Genomic DNA, 10,771 nt, shown 5'->3' with positions numbered 1-10,771 from the left:
ATATTTGGAGCTGATCTCATGCACTGAGAAATGCAGATCAGGCAAATGGCTTGGTGGTGCTTATGCAATACCTCCTGTGCTTAGTTTTGTTGTGCTTAGTTTTTAGAGCAGAGGAATGAAAGATCCTCATTAAAAAATAAAAAAAAAAAAAAAAAAGAAGGAAGAAGTTCAATTTCAAATGACCTCCCTAACTTTATTAGATTTTTTTTAAAAGCTTGCTCTGAAAGCTGACATCATTTTTTCCAAACAGGAGAGCCTGGATAGCTGGCTCTGGCCTCAGCAACTCTCAGGCACCGTTTGAAAGACTGACGGGAAAACGTAACTTCCCGTTAATGTGGGCTGATCTGAGATTACAAAACAGTCCTGTAAATAGTGTTAGTCATCACTGAACTTGGCATCAGAAAAGACTGCTTGCTATGCCAAGGCATCATGAAGAGCTAGAAGTTATAACTTAAAAAAAAAAATAAATCTATAAATAAAACAGGTATTAAAGCATTAAAGCCGTGAGCTGGATTTAAATGGTGTGAATTGCACATCTCAATACCTGCTTTATGCCGCTCTCATTCCATCTTCTCGTGGTTAGTCCTGCCCGCTGCAGAGGGCCAGAAAGTTATTCATTAGCAAGTGGAATATTTGGATGACTATGAATGGGCTGCGCTATTCAGAGGGGAAGAGCATCCATTTGACACCAATCCCGAGATCCTCATTTTTGATGCTAAGTTAAATATTACACAGTCTAGCAGGCTGCGATGACCTTTCCAAGTCGAGTTAATTAGGGAAGAAGCAGCAAGATCAGCCTGAAGGCTACAAAATACAGCTTTAAAGGCTTGAGAGGAGTTTCATGTCAGGAAAGCAATGGGAAAAGGGAATACTTATTTCATTTTATCCTGCAGCTTTAACACAGGGAGAAGCTTCTGGGGCCTCTGCAAGCTTTTTTCTTTCTAGCAAACTCCAGTCTCCATTACTGAGACAGCTCCAGCCCCTGACAGATCTGACCCAGTGTTTATGGAGTCTCCAGATATCAAAAAGATGATTTTTATCTGTCAACAGAGTTAATTTGATACAAAGCAACAGCGACACACAAAGACCCCCATTGTGCCACGTTAACAATGTGCCTCTCCCGAGCACTTCATCACTATTATTTTGGGTAAATGTGAATGGCCTGACCCACCTACAGAGAACCTAAAAGCTCTGCATTTCATTTACCAGCACATTTGCATCAAACTCTGCGCTCTCTCCAACAACTTTCCTTAAAAATGCAATCAAAGCAGCCCCAGCCACCACAGCTCTCCTGCGGGGCTTCAATATTAATGCCACCTGAGAACACAGATTGCAAATTTTTGCTGGAAGTGAATCACAGTGGCAATTTACTAGGGAAAAAAAAAATTAATCAAGTGTACTGTTTGTCCATTTCATTTCCATGGAACAGTTGCATAACCACATGTTGGGAGCATGTTTTATTCACTGCTCACCTTCTGGAATGCACTTAATACTTTAATACACCACTAATACATAACAGAATGGATAATTCACTGATTTCTCCTCATTAAAATAAGCGAGGCTGTTCTAATGGATAGGGTAAATTAATGGCAGAAAAAATAATCAATTGAAAAAGACTGTTACAACCAATCTCATCGTATATATCACCACTGCAGATGCCTCAGACCCATCTGCATAGCCACGAGTGAAGAACTCTATTTCTTATGTATTACTTTATGATTAACTGGAACAAAGAGACAAAGCTGAATGGAAGAGCTACCTGGAGCCAGGAAGACAAAATTATTCTACTTAAATTAATGGTTCCTGTTTAATTTATACCTGCTAATTTCATAGCGAGGTAGCAGAGTAAGCAGGTCAAATGTTCAGTGTACCTAAACCATCCCTGCTGCTGGAAATTTCAGGGAAAACTGACTTAAAGCAGAGTAAAATCAATTTGTTCCCAGTGATGGTCACAGAAACTGAGGCTGGAGGGAAAGGTGGTGGTTCCAGGTACAAAACCAACCCTCTGCAGAGCAACTTTGCCTTTTCTGAGGGAAACAATGCCCAGACCAGTCACAGTGAGCTCTGCAATAGCAGAAAATTTACTTCTGCAGAGATTAACAAAGGGAGGTTTCGAAATCTGCACTGCTGAGTATGAACTTTCAGCTTTTTCCAGCTTGGCTGGATATAACTGGTTTGGTTTTAAATGTTTCACTGAATTAACGAGTTAGGTTGTTAATACAAAACATTCACTGCGTGCAGTGCCAAGGTCCCCAGTTAGAAGATTAATTTTTTGTGACCTTTTGCAAACCTCCTAGAAACAGCCACCAGAAAACCCACCAGGCAGCAGCACCAGCCAGGACACAGCAGCTCCAGTCCCACTGTCCAGGCATGGGAATACAGGGACAGCTGCCCTCCCCTGCCCCCAACCCTGCCAGCTCCTGGGTGCCAGTGCTGACACGAGGGACAAAGCTCCATGGGGACACAAAGGATGGCTGCGTGTTCTGTGGGCTCTGGTGCTCTGCTGAAGGGCGAATGCTCCGTTAAAATAAAATGAAATTAATAAAAAAAATTGATTTTTAAAAATCAGCACCAAAATAGAAGTAAAATAACAGTTTTCTCAACACTTTCAGTGCCTGCTAGGCAGGCAGACACGCTCCCCAGGTCAGAGACAAAGTTAATATTTCTGTCTCTTATGGAGCCAAGCACAATATTGGCACTTTAAATAAAAGCGGTTTGTTTTTAAGTTGAAGCTCTGCAGGGCCCAGCTGATAGCATCATATGAGGGGGAAAAGAGGAAGAAATCAAAGGAGGAAAAAAAGTTGATGTTTTTGAGGTTTTTGTCTCTCCCCTTCAGGCTCTACCTCCAGGCAGGGTCAGAAGATACAGTGGTGTCTTTGAGAGCTCCAGATGACTTCCCGATCACACTGTAATCAGCCACACCATTAAATAAATGATCCCCATGGCTAGCACCATCAACCCAAACTTCAAGGCTGAGTCCCCTTGCCCTTCCCACGCCCATGAACATCCCACTGTGTTGTACAGCAGGTCCCCCCAGCATGACAGGCACCCAGTTTGCCCTGTGCAGCTCTGGGAGGCAGCTCGGTAGCCTGGGACTGGGTGCATTTACCATGGTGCTGGGGAAGGGAGGATAAACAGGTCCAGGTATTTGGGGTACAGGCCCATGGCCACCCTGTTGCCAGCCAGAGCAGTCCTGGGATTCCTCCTCTTTGGCGGGGCATTAACGTTCCTTCTGCTCTTGCAGTCCACCCATGAGAAGTCATGCAGGAGTTTCACCAGTTTGAATTATTTACTGCTAAAACATGCCCAGTGGGGGCTACTGCTAATCCATGCCAGGGACAGACACACTGTGTGGATGGACATCTCAGCAAAGACCTCTCCAGGTCACATCCCTTTCATTCCATACCGACAGCTGATGTTCCCAGCAGGGAACATCCCAACAGATCACGTCTCCAGAGAAATTTCCAAGGTGTGGGTGGCACCTCTCTGCCAGCTGTATCAGCGTGGCTCTGTCAAGGAGAAAGGGCAAGATTTGGCAGGGCTGAGGTCCCCTGTTCCTGCTCTGCAGTTGTGTATCCCAGCTAACTGGAGCTCAGCATCCTCCCTGAGTAGCTCTGCAAAGGCTGCAGCTGGGAGGAAGTCACAAGATGGGAACATCTCCAGCAGCCTAAAAATGCCAGCAGCAGAGCATCACCCTGGCTTTTGGCACACATGCCCACACCATGCCCATGCACCTGGAGCTAGCTTCTGTCACCCAAAACCTGGTTCATAACCCAGACCAAGGTCATGACACACTTAATTCTTTTGGGGTTTGACCCCATTCAGGACTGCAGGTTAATCAAGGAGCATTAGTTAGTGAGATTTTCCCCTCCAGAGCAGATTGGTACCAAACTAACTCTGCAGGCACTCAAACCTCAGGTGCTCTTAACATGAACAAGCAGAGCCACCAGCAATACAATAACCACAGCCCCAGAGAGGCAAGAAAGGCTCTTCACGCTGTGTTATTTCGCGCTGCACGAATGTACAAACACACGCACCAACTTCAGCAGTTTTGAGCTTCAAGCAGCCTCACAGTCAACGTTTGTACTAAGGAACAATTTCTCTTTATGCCAACTGGTCAGGGTGCTTTGTGGCTTAAGCCTGGCTTTGAAACCGCGGGTACAGTCTAAATGCAGTGGGAGCCGGTTGACCGAACAATCGTATTCATTCTCCATTCCTTGGCAGGCCTAGAGCAGAAAAGCGTCTTTTCCATTTAGACCAGTTAAACAGAACTATTCATTAAAATTTCACCCTTCTCTGAACGGCTGGGCTTCTCCATTTAAAACCTGCCTTTAAGAGAAGCCCTCTCTCCTCAGCCCCACAGTGCTCCTCATCCCCGTCTCAAGTAGTCACCCATTTCCGAGCTGTGTTTGGATTGCTCTTGTGCTGTAACAGCAGCACCTCTCCTGTGTGTTGGTATCTGGGCAGAGGCTGCCTCAGCACTCAGGGACTAAGGGCAATTATCTCTGCTTTTCTTTTTTTTCTCCCCCCAGACAAGCACAAAACAGAGCAAGATGGAAGGTTAGAAAGAGCCGGCTGAAACAGAACACGATTAGAGTATAAAAATAGGTCACTGGGATAATATAACCTTTAGACTATTGGCAATGTGCCCCCCTTAGAGACAAGCCTGTGTGCTATATTTCAGGAGAATGTGAGAAACAAAAAAAAACCCACCACGACACACATCAAAACAAAACCACTGATCATCCCTCGGAGCTTTGCGTGCTTCTGTTTGAACACCACTAACATTAATTCAGTCCTTTTCCTCTGCCCTCACCCATTTGATTGAGCACAAAATAGATGTTATGTAATCATACCATTAACATCTTCCAAAAAAGTAATAATCTCTTTTGGCACAGAGGCTTCATTACAGATTTGCTCTGCATTGCACTACCTTAGCAGGGTTCACAGTCCCAGCATCCCAGGGACCCACCTCCATAGCTTCAATCCTCAGATTTTGTCCGTGCTGCAAAACATTCCCAGCATTCCCCCAAAGCAAAAGGCCCTGCAGACAGATAATCACATCTCAACAGAGCCAGCTCTGAGGTTAGCACTACCAGAGGACACCAAATAATGTTAATGGAGCTTCAAGAAGCCCCTCAGCTCATGAGTATCTGGGTTTCCCATCACCTCGCACTCAGCTGGTGACTGCCAGCAGGTTGGTTTGTGCCTGAACAGGACAGTATGACCATGCTTGTAAATACACTGGAGTTCCCATTTCAGCCCCTTGTGCTTTCTCTAGCATGTTTTGTCTTTGCTTGTGATTTCACCTGAAACACAGGCACCTCAAACAGCCCCTCACACATCAGTTATATCCTGCCACACCACCTTCAGATGTGCCACATGCCTTGTGATCCCACCCTTAGAGCTCACTGCCAAGCATCCCCATTTCTGTAGGACAAGCCCAGCTTGGCAGATGCAGCCCTTCAGAATGTACGTGAAGATGAACAGGTTACACCTAAAATACACTTCTTTGTGTTTGTATTATCTGAAATTGCTGAACTGGTTCTAAGACAAAAATCTACTGGGGAGCTCAGAGCAACGAATAAGCACGAGAGGTAGATTTTTGTCCACGTCAAATTTCCAACAAGGATATTTGAGACTTTAAATCAGCAGGGAATGCTTGGCTGAGCTGGTGAGGAGCTCACAGGTGTGAGCACCCAATGGCAACAGAGCACCCACAGTGCCACAGCCCCACTGTGCTCTCAGTGCTGCTACACCCTGCCCCTTCCCAAGGAATCATCTTGGGGAAGCCTTGGATCCCACTTTTCTGATGTACCCCTGCTCACAACCCCACTGCCAGGCTTGCACATCACCTCCACACAATCGAAGGGCCATCACCCCAAATTCGGGAACCACAGCTCTAATGCCAGCACAACATTTACTGTTAAAAGAAAACCAGGGTCAGCTTTTACACCAGCACCAAAAGGATCCCACTGCAGACACAAACCCAAAAGCCTGTCACACAGGTTTCTCACCGAGCATCCACGTCCCCTGTGGACTGAAGAACCGCTTGCTGAAGCCAGGCTGATCACCAGGCTGATCCCACCGAGCAGCCGCATAAGGGACAGACCAGCAGCAATTCCAGGGAAGTAAAGAGTGCCCAGAGCTCTAAAACAAGATGTGGGTGGGAAGGACTAAACCAAGCTACTAAACAGTACCAGAGGCGCTGCAGATGATCATCTGCAGCACAGCCTGATGACTGTAAGTCCTGCAGCCCCTTTCCTTCCCAGCTGAGCATTTTTGGATTACTTCATCCCCTGTGCCCTTCTTGCAATATGGAGCTTTGAGAGCCGTGTTACATCCTGGCTCAGCCTCAGCTCCCATTCCTCCACTTACAGTTGCTATAACCAAAAAGAAAACTGCAAAATACTTTGTCTGAAAGCAAAGAAGCAGGGCTTGGCAGGTTGGGATCGTGGATTATTTTTTCCATCCCCATGGATTCTGCTTCAGAGTCGTCCTTTCAGACCTTGCGCGCAGCCGATGGCTTTTGCAGCTTATTGAGCCCGCTGGTTTATGGCAATGTTTTTCTGCTCACTGAACTGGCTCATTCTTTCAGCAGAACAAACTGTTCCACGTTGAGGCAGGAGTTGGCTGTGTTTTAACAAAGGATTTTTCCCTTCTGACAGTGTTTTGCAAAAGACCCAAAAAAAGGAATTTGGAGCCAAGTTACAAAAGGTCAGGAGAGGCGAGTCAAGCACTGGGTGTAGTTCCTGTATGTCACAGCCAGACAAGGAAATGGGTGGGGAGAAGAGGAATGGCACTTTGAGCAGCAATAATATGTATAAAGTGATATTAATGAGGAATGGGCTTTTAAATGAGGATGGCAAGTATGCAGGCACTGTAATTTTTGCTGTACAACAGCAGGCTTGTTAGGTAGGCTGAGGCCTCTGCAATCATTTATCCATGAGAAGCATGCATTTGAGAGAGTTCAAGTAGCACTAGGAGTGAGAAAAAGGCAGTCTTATTTGCTTCCCCTCCCCAAGCTGATTTCAAGGAGCTACCGCACTCTCATCTCCCGTCAGCCAAATGAATATTCAAAAGGCTCTTGCCAAGCCAGCGCCAGTCAATCAGGGAAACAATGCTGCCGGGAAAAAAAACACTGGGCTGAGAGACCTGTGTGAGACAGGCACCTTGTCCCTCACCACGGCTCTGCTTTAGCATCCAAACCTTTACTGTGGCGCACGGTGCACCTGCCAGGTCTGCTGCTCTGCCTGCTCCATCCCCTGCCACCCCACTGGACAGCACGGCTACAGCAGAGCTGCAGGATGGAGGATGAGCATCCCGAGCCAGGGGGCTGTGGGTGGGGAAAGATCCCAGGACTCTGGTCCCTCCTGAAGGAGGGCTCTTCCCTCTCTGCCGCTACAGGCTGGGACCACAAAGTTTTCTGCATGGGATGGGCAGGTTCCTGGTGAGGCCCGGCTCCCTGCTCAGCAGCTGGCAGGAATTGGGTCCTTCTGCTCTGTGCACTTTACACGGACAAGCCAAGACGGACGACTCCGGCCTTGCAGATGTTGGGAGGAGGGAGTCAAGGGAATCTGCAGCAGTTGACAGTATGTCATGCCTAATACTCAAGCTTTTCCAGGCCTCAGAGGATCCCTGAATAGAAAGAAACCACCCACCACTGGAACACAGCCACTTTTGTGGCTGGAAGGGGCAGATGTTCAACCCCATACAACAATGCAACACAACAGTTGAGGCTGTAAGTGAAGAATGCTGCATCCACTTAAAACTGAAGAGGGAAACTGGGGACACCATCTAATTCTAGAACTACCATTTGGTCCTGATGCTTAAAGTTCACATACCTACTCTGCAAGAGTGGCACGGGGTTTTCTTCCATTGCCTTAAATAGGCAATATCCTGGACTAAAGCACTGAACCACAAGGACTTCAGAAGCATATGGTCAGACTGGCAAGTGCTCAGCCCCTTCAGCTGGAACACCAGTTTCCAAATAAGTTCAGTTCCTTTTTAGCACCTGCATAAGTGACAGACTTCCAGAAGTCCCAACTGGACTGCACAGGACAGGCCCTGCTGGCATAGAGAGGGGCAGACCATTAAGAGAGCTCAGCATCTCTGACAGCCAAACCCTTTGCTGAGATGAGCCTGAGGAGAAAGTGAGTTTCACAAATCCTGCTCACCACAGCCAGCATTAAATCCTTCACCACTCAGTTGTCAAAAAGAGCTTGGCATGGAGAACACCACCATCCCTACCACCACACCCTCATTCGCTGACCCCCAAGAGTTCCCATGGGACAACCTTCTCCCTTTCTCTGAAATACCATGTTTTTTAGATTGATAGCAAGAGAAAAAAATGGATTTGCGACTTGATTTGAGATCTCTCTGGGCAAAATCTGGGCCTCTGGATCACACACGTGCCAGCCAGATGCAATCCTGGTCATTTGCTCCCTGGTTAGAAACTGTATTTGTTCAAAACCATTTGTCAAGACACTCTGGACAGAACTCAGAGACAGAGAACAAAGTTCAAGGGTTATTTGTGATATGAACCGTGCCAGTCAGGACTCTCCTCTTCCTCCAGCTGTTTAGTGACACTTGGAATGGATTTGCCTTACTGAAGAGTCAGTTCTTTTTTAGCAGAAAACTTACCATCCTCTAGATCCGCTGTGAGCTGAAAGCATCCCTGCTATTTACTGCTGGAAGCTAAAGGAATTTCCTTACTCTCAGAAGACAGACATTTAAAATTAGTTTCAAGTTCAGTTGTGATAAACAAATCACATTCTCCTCCTATCCCTCTCCTGTTTTGTTTTGGGTGGGTTTTTGTTTGTGGGTTTTGGGTTTTTTTGTTGTTGGTGGTGGTGGTTTTTTTGGGGGGGTGGGGGGATTGGTTGGTTGGGGGTTTTTTTTGTTTGTTGTTTGTTTTTTAAATCATGTCTGCTAGTCCAACCAGCCTTTTCCTTAGCTGTTCTTTGCAAGTCCTCATTTAAAAATTCATTCACAAGGATGCAGGGGAACTACAGACATCTCCTGAGAAAAAACAGCAAAGCCAGATCCCTGATTTCAGGGCTTTTCCTTTGACACGTGATTCCCTGACAATCTCATTAAAAAGAAACAAACCACCACGTATTTAGGGTTTTTTTTCCCCACTTCTTATGAAGAACAAAATGTTGGGAACTGGGATGGGGGCTCAGGACTTCAGCTCTCTGCTGACAACCAAGATAAACCCACTCCACCAACCCTGCCCAAAAGCTGGGGATGCAAACAGCTTCCAGCAGACTGATGAGGAAGACAAAAAGTGTTTTAAATTGATATTACAGTGAAGCTGAAGGGTTTGGGGTTTTGGACTGAGTCCCACAAGCCTGAATTCATACTGATGTACTTTGTACCTTATGGATCACAAGGCCTTGATACAAGGAGATCCTTTTAAAAAATTCAGGCATGCTGGGAGAATTGCCTCCTTGCCATGTTTTAGTGAGTCTGCCCATGAACTGCCAGCAATTACTATGCTTCCACTCTGTATTCAAAGCTCAATACAATGGAGTTTATTATTTTTAAGCCTTTCAGACATCAATGTAGCAAACTTAACAGAGCTATTTGGAAGATTAAGACACAAACACCACCATATTATTCAATTTAGCTCCAACACTGAACACTTATTTTTGTAAAGAATCACAGTTAATATATTGCCAACTGCCAGCAGAGACAAACACTTAAAGCTTTAAGTCACACTGCAGCATGGTCTTATAAATCAAATTTAAGATATAAGAAGAAGGAAATTACTATCATTATGCAAGTACAGCCCAATTACCACCAACTGATAGCAAACCTATCTTCTGGTCTTGGCCACCGGCTTCAAAAACCCATCCGTAGAAATGACAGCCCAAGGAAATCCTCATTTTCTGTGCATGCAGCCAGGTGTGAACCTACTAGTACATCTCCAATAGCTGTATTAGATGACGTTTCTAAGTATTATATATGTTCATAACAGTGCAAAGAGACTTTGTTACCACCTCACCACCTCAGTTCACAGTGGGGAGTTCACTAATAGCTGCTCTATTTGCCAAATCAGACCTGCAGACACGTGACAAAGGGGAGTGATGAGAGAAAACAAAAAGGATTTGTGTCTGTTTTCTGAGATTACAGTGCTACATTGCCCTCCTGAAACCATCCCATCCTTCACAAACAATTGCATGAACTTAGGTTAGACTAGGTGCAGGAGTAGCAGAGGGGAACAACATCCTTCATGGAAATGAGGGAATGAAATAAGAGTCAATTAAGAAAAAGAAATCAGTTTGCCATACAGAGACTGTCATTTCCTTAGAGCTGACTTAACCTGAAGCTTTTGAAGAAAATCCATCTGTTACAAATTTAAAATTTCCCAGCCCTTCAAATGAACATGGAAAAGTTCTCATTGCAAAGTGTCCCATGAATAACAGAAATATTTCTGGTTTACACCAAAGACATCACAGACTGTGTTATAACTTCAGCAAGACAGAAATCAAGAATCCCTCCTGGCTTTTCAGAAAAAAAATGAAGGGTGGTCTCATTACACCAGCTGAAAACATTCATTATCCTCATTAGGGTAAAGGGCACAGCAACATTATTAACTCTGTTTCACAGCACTAAGAAAACAGCAGGATAAAGTAAACTGCAGGAGTCAGCACAGGGGACAGTAAGGTAAAAACGTCCATGCTGTGTCAGCAGGCAGCCTGCAAACACAGGAGTGGGGATGGCCGACTGGTAATGCCATGATGGAGCATTTCACTTCTAGGCCAGC

The 10,771-nt window shown here is 45.6% G+C and overlaps 1 protein-coding gene across 4 annotated transcripts in view; it reads right to left on the bottom strand.

Annotated features, from left to right (window-relative positions):
* Positions 1–10,771, bottom strand: part of ZHX3 (zinc fingers and homeoboxes 3) — a 42,770-nt gene that overhangs the window by 10,294 nt on the left and 21,705 nt on the right. The window contains exon 3 of one of the 4 annotated variants that reach the window (XM_066198980.1): positions 545–592. The exons of the other annotated variants lie outside the window; for them this stretch is intronic. The gene's annotated coding sequence lies outside the window, so the exon portion shown is untranslated. The remainder of the gene's footprint in view (positions 1–544; positions 593–10,771) is intronic. 4 annotated transcript variants of the gene reach the window in all.

Source organism: Chamaea fasciata, unplaced genomic scaffold, assembly GCF_029207755.1.
Source record: "Chamaea fasciata isolate MVZ Bird 193981 ecotype frontalis unplaced genomic scaffold, bChaFas1.0.hap1 SCAF_17, whole genome shotgun sequence".
Lineage (NCBI taxonomy): Eukaryota > Metazoa > Chordata > Aves > Passeriformes > Sylviidae > Chamaea > Chamaea fasciata.
This window is presented reverse-complemented; position numbering and strand designations above follow the sequence as displayed.